The 13,351-nt window shown below is 38.8% G+C and overlaps 1 protein-coding gene across 2 annotated transcripts in view; it reads right to left on the bottom strand.

The window, feature by feature from the left end:
- Positions 1-11,278, bottom strand: part of zbtb20 (zinc finger and BTB domain containing 20) — a 40,219-nt gene extending 28,941 nt beyond the window's left edge. The window contains exons 1-2 of one of the 2 annotated variants that reach the window (XM_041851344.2): positions 11,141-11,278; positions 7,621-7,741 (exon numbers count right to left, since the gene is read on the bottom strand). The gene's annotated coding sequence lies outside the window, so the exon portion shown is untranslated. The remainder of the gene's footprint in view (positions 1-7,620; positions 7,742-11,140) is intronic. The other variant, XM_041851343.2, reaches the window with a different exon arrangement.
- Positions 11,279-13,351: the final 2,073 nt, after the last annotated feature.

Raw genomic sequence — 13,351 nt, 5'->3', positions numbered from 1 at the left:
TCTTGGTGACTATGGTCCCAGCTGCCTTGAGATCATTGACAAGATCCTCCCGTGTAGTTCTGGGCTGATTCCTCACCGTTCTCATGATCATTGCAACTCCACGAGGTGAGAACTTGCATGGAGCCCCCAGGCCAAGGGAGATTGACAGTTATTTTGTGTTTCTTCCATTTGCGAATAATCGCACCAACTGTTGTCACCTTCTCACCAAGCTGCTTGCCGATGGTCTTGTAGCCCATTCCAGCCTTGTGTAGGTCTACAATCTTGTCCCTGACATCCTTGGAGAGCTCTTTGGTCTTGGCCATGGTGGAGAGTTTGGAATCTGATTGATTGATTGCTTCTGTGGACAGGTGTCTTTTATACAGGTAACAAACTGAGATTAGGAGCACTCCCTTTAAGAGTGTGCTCCTAATAACAGCTCGTTACCTGTATAAAAGACACCTGGGAGCCAGAAATCTTTCTGATTGAGAGGGGGTCAAATACTTATTTCCCTCATTAAAATGCAAATCAATTTATAACATTTTTGACATGCGTTTTTCTGGATTTTTTCTGTCTCTCACTGTTCAAATAAACCTACCATTAAAATTATAGACTGATCATTTCTTTGTCAGTGGGCAAACGTACAAAGTCAGCAGGGGATCAAATACTTTTTTCCCTCACTGTATGAGAAAGGAGTATCCCCCAGCCAGATAGCATTTGCTATGAAGCCTGTTCTTACTGTATGGAAATCAGAGTTTGGCACCCAAAACAAGCTTCCTCTCATCATTATCCATACCCGAGCCATCTCTCCCTGGTACCTCATTATACACAAACACCAATTCATTCTATGGAATGGATTCTGTAGGTTTTATCACCAAACCATTCATAAATCAATTGTCAGCTCCAGATACCCCTATCTCAAGTGAAACCCATGTCCTTGACCACACGCCTAGACTAGCTGCAGGGAGCTGGAGTAGACACCATCCCTTTACAAAAACACAGCATTAGTAGAACAGTCTAGAATTGTTAACTATTAATATTAAACAAAGCAGGTAAACATGTTACATGTTAATATTTCTGTCACACTCCATTACGTTTCTTTTTTATCCTGAAAAACTCCCCAGTCCTTAACGATTGCAAGCATACCCATAACATGCAGCCACCACCATGCTTGAAAATATGGAGAGTGGTACTCAGTACTGTGTTGTATTGGATTTGCCCCAAACATAACACTTTGTATTCAGGACAAAAAGTGAAATGCTTTGCCACAGTATTTGCAGTATTACTTTAGTGCCTTGTTGCAAACAGATGCATGTTTTAGAATATTTTTATTCTGTACAGGCTTCCTTCTTTTCATTCTGTCAATTAGGTTAGTATTGTGGAGTAACTACAATGTTGCTGATCAATCCTCAGTTCTCTCTTATCACAACCATTAAACTCTAACTGTTCTAAAGTTACCTTTGGCCTCATCTGGAAATCCCTGAGCGGTTTCATTCCTCTCCGGCAACTGAGTTAGGAAGGACGCCTGTATCTTTGTAGTGACTGGGTATATTGATATACCATCCAAAGTATTATAAAAAAATTCCCCATGCTCAAAGGGATATTCAATGTCTGCTTTTTTTTTTTTTTTACCCATCTACCAATAGGTGCCCTTCTTTGTGAGGCATTGGAAAACCTCCCTGGTCTTTGTGGTTGAATCTGTGTTTGAAATGTACTGCTCGACTGAGGGACCTTACAGATAATTGTATGTGTGGGGTACAGAGATGAGGTAGTCATTCAAAAATCATGTTCAACACTATTATTGCACACAGAGTGAGTCCATGGAACTTATTATGTGACTTGTTAAGCAAATTCTTACTGGAGGCGAAAGAAACGCACACATGTTTAGGTGAGGTGCTGGCTAGTGAAAAAGAAAAGGAGCTCAGATGCAATAATTTAATAACGTTTCGACAGACAAGCTGTCTTTATCAGGGTATAATGACAAACACTGCGGGTCACTAGTTTATATAGTTTCAAAGGACACACAGGTGTCTGTAATCATGGCCGGGTGTTGCTTGATTTCATTGGTTAATTTACAGATATACACTACCGGTCAAAAGTTTTAGAACATTCAAGGGTTTTTCTTTATTTTTACTATTTTCTACATTGTACAATAATTGTGAAGACATCAAAACTATGAAATAACACATATAGAATCATGTAGTAACCACAAAAGTGTTAAACAAATCAAAATATATTTTTTATTTGAGATTCTTCAAATAGCCACCATTTGCCTTGAGAGCTTTGCACACTCTTGGCATTCTCTCAACCAGCTTCACCTGGAATGCTTTTCCAACAGTCTTGAAGGAGTTCCCACATATGCTGAGCACTTGTTGGCTGCTTTTCCTTCACTCTGCGGTCTGACTCATTCCAAACTATCTCAATTGGTTTGAGGTCGGAGGATTGTGGAGGCCAGGTCATCTGATGCAGCACTCCATCACTCTCCTTCTTGGTAAAATAGCCCTTACACAGCCTGGAGGTGTGTTGGGTCAATGTCCTGTTGAAAAACAAATTATTGTCCCACTAAGCCCAAACCAAATGGGATGGCGTATCGCTGCAGAATGCTGTGGTAGCCATGCTGGTTAAGTGTGCCTTGAATTCTAAATAAATCACAGACAGTGTCACCAGCAAAGCACCCCCACACCATAACACCTCCTCCTCCATGCTTTACGGTGGGAAAATACACATGCGGAGATCATCCGTTCACCTACAACGCGTCTCACAAAGACACGTCGGTTGGAACCAGAAATCTCAAATTTGGACTACAGACCAAAGGACACATTTCCACCGGTATAATGTCCATTGCTCGTGTTTCTTGGCTCAAGCAAGTCTCTTCTTCTTATTGATATCCTTTAGTATTGGTTTCTTTGCAGCAATTCAACCATGAAGGCCTGATTCACACAGTCTCCTCTGAACAGTTGATGTTGAGATGTGTCTGTTACTTGAACTCTGTGAAGCATTTATTTGGCCTGCAATTTCTGAGGCTGGTAACGCTAATGAACTTATCCTCTGCAGCAGAGGTAACTCTGGGTCTTCCATTCCAGTGGCGGTCCTCATGAGAGCCAGTTTCATCATAGCGCTTGATGGTTTTTGCGACTGCACTTGAAGAAACGTTCAACATTTTTTGAAATGTTCTGTATTGACTGACCTTCATGTCTTAAAGTAATGATGGACTGTCATTTCTCTTTGCTTATTTGAGCTGTTCTTGCCACTTGGTCTTTTACCAAATAGGGCTATCTTCTGTATACTCCCCCCACTTTGTCAGAACACAATTGATTGGTTCAAATGCATTAAGAAGGAAAGAAATTCCACAAATTAAATTTTAAGAAGGCACACCTGTTAATTGAAATGTATTACAGGTGACTACCTCATGAAGCTGGTTGAGAGAATGCCAAGAGTGTGCAAAGCTGTCATAAAGGCAAAGGGTGGCTATTTGAAGAATCTCAAGTATAAAATATATTTTGATTTAACGCTTTTTTGGTTACTACATGATTCCATATGTGTTATTTCATAGTTATGATGTCTTCCCTATTATTCTACAATGTAGAACTTTTGACCGGTAGTGTAAATAGAACATATAAAAAGCATGAATGGATAGCATAAGATCATAGATACAATTTGGCTACATAAGTCTACAAACATTTACAATGGAGAGCAAAATCACAATAATCTAAATGTTTACTTCTGAATTCATTTAGGCTTGCCATAACAAAGGGATTGAATACTTATTGACTCAAGACATTTCGGCTTTTCATTTTTTATGAATTTGTAAAGAAATTCCAAAACAATAAAGTAAAGGGGTGTGAGTACTTTCTGAAGGAACTGTATATGTCATTCTGCCAAATATTTCCTTGGGCAAAATGTAATTCTGATACCTTGATAATTGTCCTTTTCAATGTAAAATGTCGTACAGTAGGCCACCATAGCTTGAATAAACATATAGCCATGTATTATCCCACACAGCATAACAATCCAACCAAGATTAAACAACACGTAAGACAAGCTACTTTTACTGTGATTGACATGCAAGCTGATACAACATGTAAAGGCAAGTAGAGACCAGAAATTCTTAGAAACAAACAAATCTGTTTTACTTGAAAGAAGAATAACAGTGTGTCTGGATCGCTAGGCCATATCCCCATTGTTACCTGTTTTCTCTTACCTTTACAAGAAAGCACACTTGTCAATATCTCCCTAAAATGTTAGCTACCTAGATGTTAAATTGTCTGAATCAGTCAGCACACCTTCTAAAAATAATACCGGGAAGCTAGCTTCTATAAAGAGTCTATGATCAGTATAATTTGATAATCGTGATCCATTTCATGCAGGAAGTGTTTGTAAAGAGCAATAATGCAAAAATCGGAGAGCGTCTGTTTCTTCAGTGGATATTCATTAGGCAAAGATAGATTTGTTTGAGCATAAACCAAAAGGATTTCATAATAAAAGCAGGTCTAACTGTTTTCATGGGTAAAACAAAACATCTAAAGATATGACTGCCAGCTATTTCCTAAAAACGAATTGCTACCCTATTAATAATAAAGTAACAATGAGGTGTGGAAAGTCCTAATAGCCTTTACTTTTGTGGGTCAACTCTGGCTTTATAACACAAATGCCATTGTGTAGATAATACGTCTCAGGTTTTTCCATTGCACACCAATGTCACTGTGCCTTTTTTAATGGGATGTAGGCTAGTCCATCATACAGTTTTGGCCACTGTACTAAAAGTGTTTTTCACTAGCATGGGGCCTAAAAGGCTTTTCAGGAGGCCTAGGTGTAAACAAATAGAATATAAACTTACTCTGGCATTATCCACAAAAAGTTACAGAAGAGACTCTTTTATTTATTTTCTTCAACCATCTCCAGATACTTTTCCTTTTGAATACACAGTGATTTAACCATGACTTGTAGAAAACCATATGGGTAGCAGGGTTAGCTGAGGACACACATGCACCTTGGCAAACATACAACTTCCCTATTAGAAACCAAGATACATTTTTCGCATCAGTGAAATGCCTGAGCGCTCGTGTATGTTTAAAGAGTAAGATGGAGACTAAAGTATTTACATGCCTCTGTCTTTTGCCCAAATAAAATATATGTTCAAGGAATTCAAGCACAGCACAATACGTTTGACAAAGAAAGTACAGAGACTACTGTACAGGCTAAAAGAGATTCTGAAAGAACAAACGGCTGTAGGTTACAAAGTCCTTAGATCTACACATGAGAGAAATGACAATCTACCTTAAAGTTCACTAAATATTTTAACAAGTGTTAGTGCTATGTTAGCTACTCCTATCATACCCCCACTGAGGTATTTAACAAATCACATTACATTAAAAATGACATTTTATTTTCCATGGTGCAGCTTGGCTGCAGTGTGGGTTTGATTAAATTCACCCTAACTTTCTGACGATCAAGCTGATTCACTATACATTGTAAGAAGCAGTCACGTTAGATCTGGCACAGAAAACTGACTGACAGAGTACTGGCAAATAAATAAACCAAGAGAGATTATACTGCCTACCTGTTTTTTATATAACTGCAATCTAAACTAGTTCATTGGAAAGGGAGTGGCAATCTAATCACACAGTTCATCATGACTGTTAGAGGTAGGCCTATAGGCATACACTGTGTACCTTTGTGCTAAAACCTATCCTTGATGAACCAGTTGGGTTTTGCCATCTCAATTACTATTTGAGTTATATGAACATTTCTCAAGTCAGGTTTAGATGCCTAAGTGACTGTCACAGGGTAAGAATGTTAACAGCATGCCGGCGATCTGCTCAGATAGCTTGCTCGCCAACTAACCAGTCAACTACCAGAGTTTGGTAGTTTACAAGCTTGTCACTATTGTGAAGTTTAATAGTTTGTCAAATAAATGATCAAGCCTAGTGATCAAATAGTGTTGTGGTTTTACCCTCCTCTACATTTTCCATCAGTAACATGCGTTAACAACTCTTCTTCCTGTGAAAATAGAGTAATCCACTTAGCAGTGGTTGTAGTACACTTAGCAATGGAAGGCACATACCCCTCAACTTTCTTTCCAATACTTTCACATGACGTAGGCACACACGGTAGGATGGCCTTGCTACCTCCTTGGCCTACTAGGTATACGTCCTTGGCAGTAGTCAAAGAATGGTTGCTAGTGGCAACGACGCTACAATACGCTAAGTACCAAAGTTCTAAAACAGCAAATACAAAACTAGGAATGTTCAAATAATTACAAATCATATCAACAGCCAAAATACAAGTCCACCAACTTATATGTAGCAGAGTGTGGCCACATTTCTGCATGTAGGCTAGGTATGTAAGAGAAATCTGTGTCACACAATCTAGGGAAAAGCTTAAATCGTGTCACATTGAGGATATGCTCAGACAATTACTACTGAATAAGATATATTAAGCTCACTTTCCCCCCTCTGTTTGAACTTTAGGCATAGGCTACTCTTTACATGTTCATATACCAAAGGGCTGCTCTGTTCTTTATTTTACTCTTATTATTATCTATCCTGATGCCTAGTCACTTTACCCTGCCTTCATATACATATCTACCTCAAATACCTAGTACATCTGCACATTGATCTGGTACTGGTACTCCCTGTATATAGCTCCACTCTCGTGTATTTTATTTTATTCTTCTTGTGTTACTATTTTATTTTTTATTTTTTTAACTCTGCATCGTTGGGAAGGGCTCGTAATCAAGCATTTCACTGTAAAGTCTACACCAGTTGTATTCGGGCGCATGTGACAAATACAATTTTATTTTAGAAGTATCATTAAGAGGACATGATATGGTAATGTTAACTTGTTACTCCATTTTACACATCTTCTTCAAATTGTCAGGATATATTTCAGCAATAAAATGAGCTGTTTGCAGCATGACATCTTACAGCGTGCTCCTGAAAGGCCTATAATGGGCTTTCAAAAAATGTTGCAATATTGTCATCCGTGCCCCAGATTACACACCATTATACGTTTCTTAGTTGATTATAGCCTAATGTTCAAATATCATTACATAATGTGTCGGGGAGCCTCAGTTTCACACTTACTGATTTACTCAGCCAATGAGAACAACACGGCTGTTGTTTAGCTAATTGAGGGTTTTTTTATGTCTTCAGTTTAAAGGCTTGCTGTGCTGAAGAGAAGGGGAGGCCCTAGCGTTCTGCGGAGGGGAGGCACTATAAGAGTGGGTCCTCCATTTACAAATGTCTCAATATGTAAATATTTGAGTGACCAGTTGCCAGAGAGCTGACAGCTGGGCTTGCTAACCCTGTAGATCACACTCTCTGCAAAGGGGGCAGCTTTGATTGAACATCAGGCCTAAATTGGTTGGACGTTGGAACTATGAAAACAGAGAGGCTGAAACCTTTCTATGTGCTTGAGCAAAAGAGGAGAGGAAGTCATATTAAAACTGCAAATATTGTTTTTCCTCTAGCTTTGTAATAGTTACAATCCATTAACAAATACATCTCTGAACAAGGAACCCATTGCTTGATTATGGAATTAACCACACAAATAAAGCAGTCGTACCCTTGAGAGCTGAAGGGTATACCATTACATTTTCATCATACTTTTGTTCTGTTAGCACAAATAGGCTACATGGCTTACCTTTCAATTTAAACTGGATACCTCCGAAACCTCCCCACCTGGCAATGACATCCCAGATCACATTTGATGTCCTGGCAGTGCCTTCATGAGTCAATCCAGACCTATCGCTATGGACAAAATACTGAATCAATTATTATATGAATGAAAGCTTGACATCTTGCATTTAATCGTTTTTGTTTTGTGATTGCTCATATGAAGAGTTCTTGTAAGACATGGGTTTGCAAACAAACTCCTTCAACTCTGCTAGTCTCTCTGAATTGTAGCCTGAATAACCAGGTTTTTCCTTCACAACCTGAAAATAAGTTTTAATAGTTGTAGGTACTATGTAACGATGTGCATGTAGTTACACTGTTATTGTTATTACAATGACAATTTGACAATTATGGACAACTGGGCCTGTTTACTATCTGTTGTGGTTCAATTAATGAACTTTGTATGAAAATCAGATTGAACTGAAATGGAACAGCAGAGATGGATGTTGGATGCCAAACTCTCTCTCTAAAGAATAGGCCTAAATGTCCCAGCAAACAGGCTTCAATTGCAATACTTCACGATACTGGCACTTATTACAACAATTACAATTTCATCCATCATAGCATACTCTGCACACACCCTCAATCACTACAATAGTGGATGTTTTCAGTTCAAACTTGCCATATCAAACCAAAAGTTAACAAAAAACAGCATCTCTCTATCTCATCATCAAAAGGAAAATGGAGCATGATACAGAAAAATTGGAGGGAACAATTATTCTTTATAATGTACATTTCAGTTATGAGTTTTATTTTAGCTCAAGATGTGTATTGCTCAGTAGACTCCTTGTCAACAGGCATTTCAAACAAAGGATACCTCAATGTATGTTTGCAATACTACAATTCAACACACATAATACTATTCTTCATGACGTATATAGAAAACAGCCTATGATTCACACCATCATTTAGTGAAGATCTATTAGCCATATGGAAGGCTATACCAATTTCAGGATTTTGTGAAGGGATTGTTATCCAAAGTTTACAGTATAGGCCCAACAGTGAGACATGATGGCATCAGTCCAAAGGCTGTGAATTTATTTAGAATACGTTTTCACTTCATAAAGGCCTGTGTAAGATTTAGGTTACACCTGTCGACTACATTAACCACATGAGAATCACAGAGTTATAGGTGCTTAGTACTTAACACCTCTCTGAAAGCACAGACCGCATATGAGCAATTTATGGCACCCTCAATAATAATAATTATTGAACATCCATAGTGATACGCTACTTCTGGGCCCAATTTTTTTCTTATATCCACAAAACATCTAATCGCAATTTAACGTTCATTGGGTGTGGTCTATGACGTCACAAGAACGACCAAATTACATGTACTTAGGAGGAGATGCGACACGCAACACACATGTCAGTAGCAGCCGGTGAACATGTGCGGTCAAAACATGTGGCCGGTCATCCATCACAACTCACAGTGCCAAGCAAAGTTTCTGTTGTGGAGTTACCGGTATATCAAGCTATATAAAGTAGGCCTATTATATAGCCTATAGGACAGAAAAGCCTCAATAGTAGTTTATGACCATTAGTAGGCTGTTGCAAGGGGGTGAATGGGATACAAGACAAACCGAAACAGTTCTACTTAAAAATTTAATTATCCGAAAATGACATCGTGAACAATCTCGTAACTGATTTAATAAAGTTTGACATAATGAACGACGTGATATAGCCGTACAGTAGCCTATTCTTCACCCCAAAAACCCTCCAACCTGCAACATTTGCACCATTATGGAAAATCTGATATTTCAGCGCAAAAAATGTAGATGTTAGATATGATCATATAGTTTAGTCCGAGTTTGGTCTAATATTGAGCAAGTCAACACATAGGCCTACCGAGGGGGCTCATACTGAGTCAATCATGCCTCCAAGGTCATCTCTTTGAGTGTTTCAAATGTGCAGTCAACTCCCTAACCGGTGCTGTGTGAGTCCTATCTTTTGCAATCACCTCAAAAGATTTGAAGAATGACGTTTCTCTGCGTTTCATTCTAATAGGCTATACTCCTAACCTTGTTGACCAAGTCTGGTGCTGAAATCCACATGCGGCGCAGAGGCAATAGTCTCAACAACTTTGAGAGATGGACTGGATGTTTTGCCTGATCAACTGTCTAATCAACCGTCACTAAAATTGTTAAAATTAATCAAACTGTGTTTTCGAGGGTAGGCACACATCTCAGTGGATAAGACAACCTCTTGATGAGCCAATTCACTGTCTCAAGCACCCATGTGCTGTCATTTATTATACAAATCGGACGGTGTCTCAAAAGGCCAAATTTATGGGTGAAATGGTGAGAAGTAGATTATAAACTACTCATATCTATTGATATCTTCTTTCTAGATGAAAATATTTTTTAAATGGTCCCTCTTCTAATTTCCTATACAGTCATGTGCGTTAATATAGTAGCCTAGCTGGAATTGCGCAACACAGATCGTGACAATAAAAGAGGGCATTCATTTTGTAAAACATGGCACCAAAATCCAGAGCAGATGGACAGTCTTTCTTTTATCGGTGAACTAAATCAGCACTGTCTTTCATACTTTTAGCGGAGGATAATGGCTCAAAATGTAGGCTACCTTTCTGTGTCAGGCAGATGTTAATGTATAATTTAATTTGACAAATGTCAGACACCATGCATCCTAATTTTAACTTCTGGTACAGCATGTGCCAAAACATTTTTTTGAGGGTTTTATTGCAATGTTACTTCTATTTCGTGCCAACAAGTGTTGACTTGATAAAGGTTGGACAAATTTGGGCATAGTTCGAGAAAATAGCCAACAGACTGAGTTACATGATGGTTTTAAGTTGCATGCCCGCTCCTTCTCATTCACAAATTAAACACCCTTATAAATGTGTTTATTCCCGCTTTACTTACTACACCGCCTGCACTGGACTCCAGATGTTTCAAGCAAATTATCCTTATTTTGTCTAATTTGTCTCATCCATTTTTAACCATGGCGTCTCATTCATAATGACGTTTTCAAACAGACAGAAGTAGAACTGAGTCAACACAATTCATATTTCTGTCAAAAATCGGAAGGAGTGAAACTAAGGAAATAAGCATTGATGTTGAGAATAATGACAGATGACAACCTGGGACGTCATGACAGTGTGCAGCGCGTCTTTTTTGTCGGGTGTAATGTAAATGGACTAGGCTATTGTAAAACCAGACTGTCTGCAATCAATAAACCCCACAATATCATATGTCATTCTGCATTTAAGTTCTAATTCAACGAGCCTCTGGAATGCTGGAATTAAATAAAGTTTTTGATTCTGCTGTATATTTAGGTGGGAAATCAAGAAATGGAGGCAATGGAACTCAGCGTAAAATGTTCCGTAGGCTATGTTCTAAGCTTCACTTACTATTAAGTTTTGTATATCTCATATATTGAGCATAACTGTCGTTTCTCTTCTCATAAATAGCCTAACATAGATACAATTAACACCCGCCCCTTCCCTCACTTTTCCTATTTCTTACCTGCTGTCCTAAGCTTGTTCTCCAGTGGCGACAGCGTTTCGCAGCTTCCCCGGTTTTTCCCCGGCAAGGCTTCGAGTTTTTTAATATTTTCCCTTACTTTGTTTCATTTCTCACTTCCATCTTCTTTCATCTCATCAATAAACACACGCTGCAGCCTACCTTCATAGAGGACCTCAACGAGTTCAAATGTACCCACCCATTTTTTAACTATACGTTGAATATTTTGGACAGACACGCCTTTTTACTTACGATTGGAACAGAGAGCCATCTCTTGAGCGGTGTAGGTTGGAAGATATATTGGTCAGCGTGGTTTTGCCCCAATCATTGAGTCGTACACCCTCTCTACGGAGCGCAGTGGGACGGTGAAACTGGCTCCATTGTGGCTCTGAAATAGTAAATGTTCCTCCTACGCAGACGGGGAAGTTGTTTGATCCAATATGGACAACCGAAGGCTGTAGTTTCATAATTAAATTCTGCTCTCTGGGTCTTCAAATGTTCATCCATGCAGAATGTATGTCTTGTTCGCACAATGTTCTTTAAGCAAATCATTTTTATACAGGTCATCAAGTATTAATTTCATTTTAAAACCTTTTATCCGAAAATATAATGAAACAGGCCTATATTGGAAGTATGGCTCTTGGTCTATAATTTAAACAGAAGTACTCTCTCAAGTCTCAATATTCCATTCTCGATCAAAAGGGCAGTCAATTGAGAATTATGTCGATCATGTGTCTGTACTTTGCATTGGACAAAGTCGTTGTCAGTAACCGCTACCGATTGGTTTGCAGCTTTATATTGGATGACGTAGCTGCCTATCATTTTTTGTACCAACAAGCTAGATTGCCTGCCGTGTCTTTTACTTTCTACGCATTTCTATTTTCTCATTTATTTATTTTTCAACGTCCCTAGCTGACCTCAAGCCAAGTGGGGAAAAAATGCTGACGGTTTAGCTGGCCAATCAGATTGAGTAAAGCAATATTAAAAAATGTTGTTCTCCAATGCGTTCACATATAGACGTACAGTATGTTCTGACTGGCAAGAAATAAAGAAATAGTGCATCGTGTGGGACCCCCCTTCCTCGTGCCCCCTCCTTGTCTAGACAGTGACAGGTGTGTGTGTGCGCGCGTGCGCGCGCTTGTCTGATGTCTAGACTGCAATAATCAGCCTTAGACTGAGCTGAAGTTAATGTTTATTGTATATTCTAAACATCGTGGGCTATTCGTTGCAGGCAACACCACGAGATGTTGAACGTATCTGCAAAATCCCAAGTATCATTTACGTTCTCATACGGAATTATGCTTATCAGGAGGTTCTGTTTCATGAATAAAACTATGTTGTAGGATAATTAGGCTACGTGTGTCATAGCATAATAACAATAATACGCGTGCTTCGGCCTACTATAATAATAGATTATGAAAGACAATTTAGAGAACCATTGAGCAAGTGTAGCCCAGTAAAAATCAAATAAGCGTATTTCCTATTTCGCTTTGTCCAGCAAGACAAATCTCATAACTACAACCAATGTACAGTATAGGCTGGGTGTCGCGTCAAACAAACGCCATTTCTCATGGCAGTAGCCTAAGTGTTCATCCCGATTTGTAGATTTACGGATATTGTGAGACGTATGCTTTTAGTTGATTACGAGCGCCATCTGGCGGATATTTGTATGTCATTTTATTATGGGTTCAGGTTCAGGGGCGGACACCCTCGGTGTCACAGAGGCTGCTAACTGTTAGACTATTAACCTACATATAAAAACAATATTCGGTTGTAGACATGACACCAACTGAATACAACGATCATTCTTTTGAACATTTTGAATACATTTCCTAACACTTTAAATCAATATTATTAGGCACAGCAGGCATATTTATGGATGCATCTAGTCTAAATCGTTTCTACAGTTATTTATTATTTTAAACGCAGCACCATTTATTATTGCAATGAACAAAATTATTTCAGCAATAAGTGGCATTTGTAGCTGTTCCATGAATGATTGATGAATGATTCTGTTCCACAGAAAATATGATATTGGGAGAATATTGCTAAGGTATCCCGTATCCAGCACTTCTCTACTACCAGACAGACTTGTGTCTTCTGCACTGGCTCAAATTCACTACTGGGTGCCTTTCTATACCTTTGAAAGGTGTATAAATGACTTCACAAAAGCTCTTGTTTACAGTTGCTGGGGAAACGTCTAACTCCCGCCCT

Source organism: Coregonus clupeaformis, chromosome 27 (genome assembly GCF_020615455.1).
Source record: "Coregonus clupeaformis isolate EN_2021a chromosome 27, ASM2061545v1, whole genome shotgun sequence".
Classification (NCBI taxonomy): domain Eukaryota; kingdom Metazoa; phylum Chordata; class Actinopteri; order Salmoniformes; family Salmonidae; genus Coregonus; species Coregonus clupeaformis.
The sequence above is the reverse complement of the archived record's forward strand: the minus strand, read 5'-3'. Positions and strand labels throughout refer to the sequence as shown.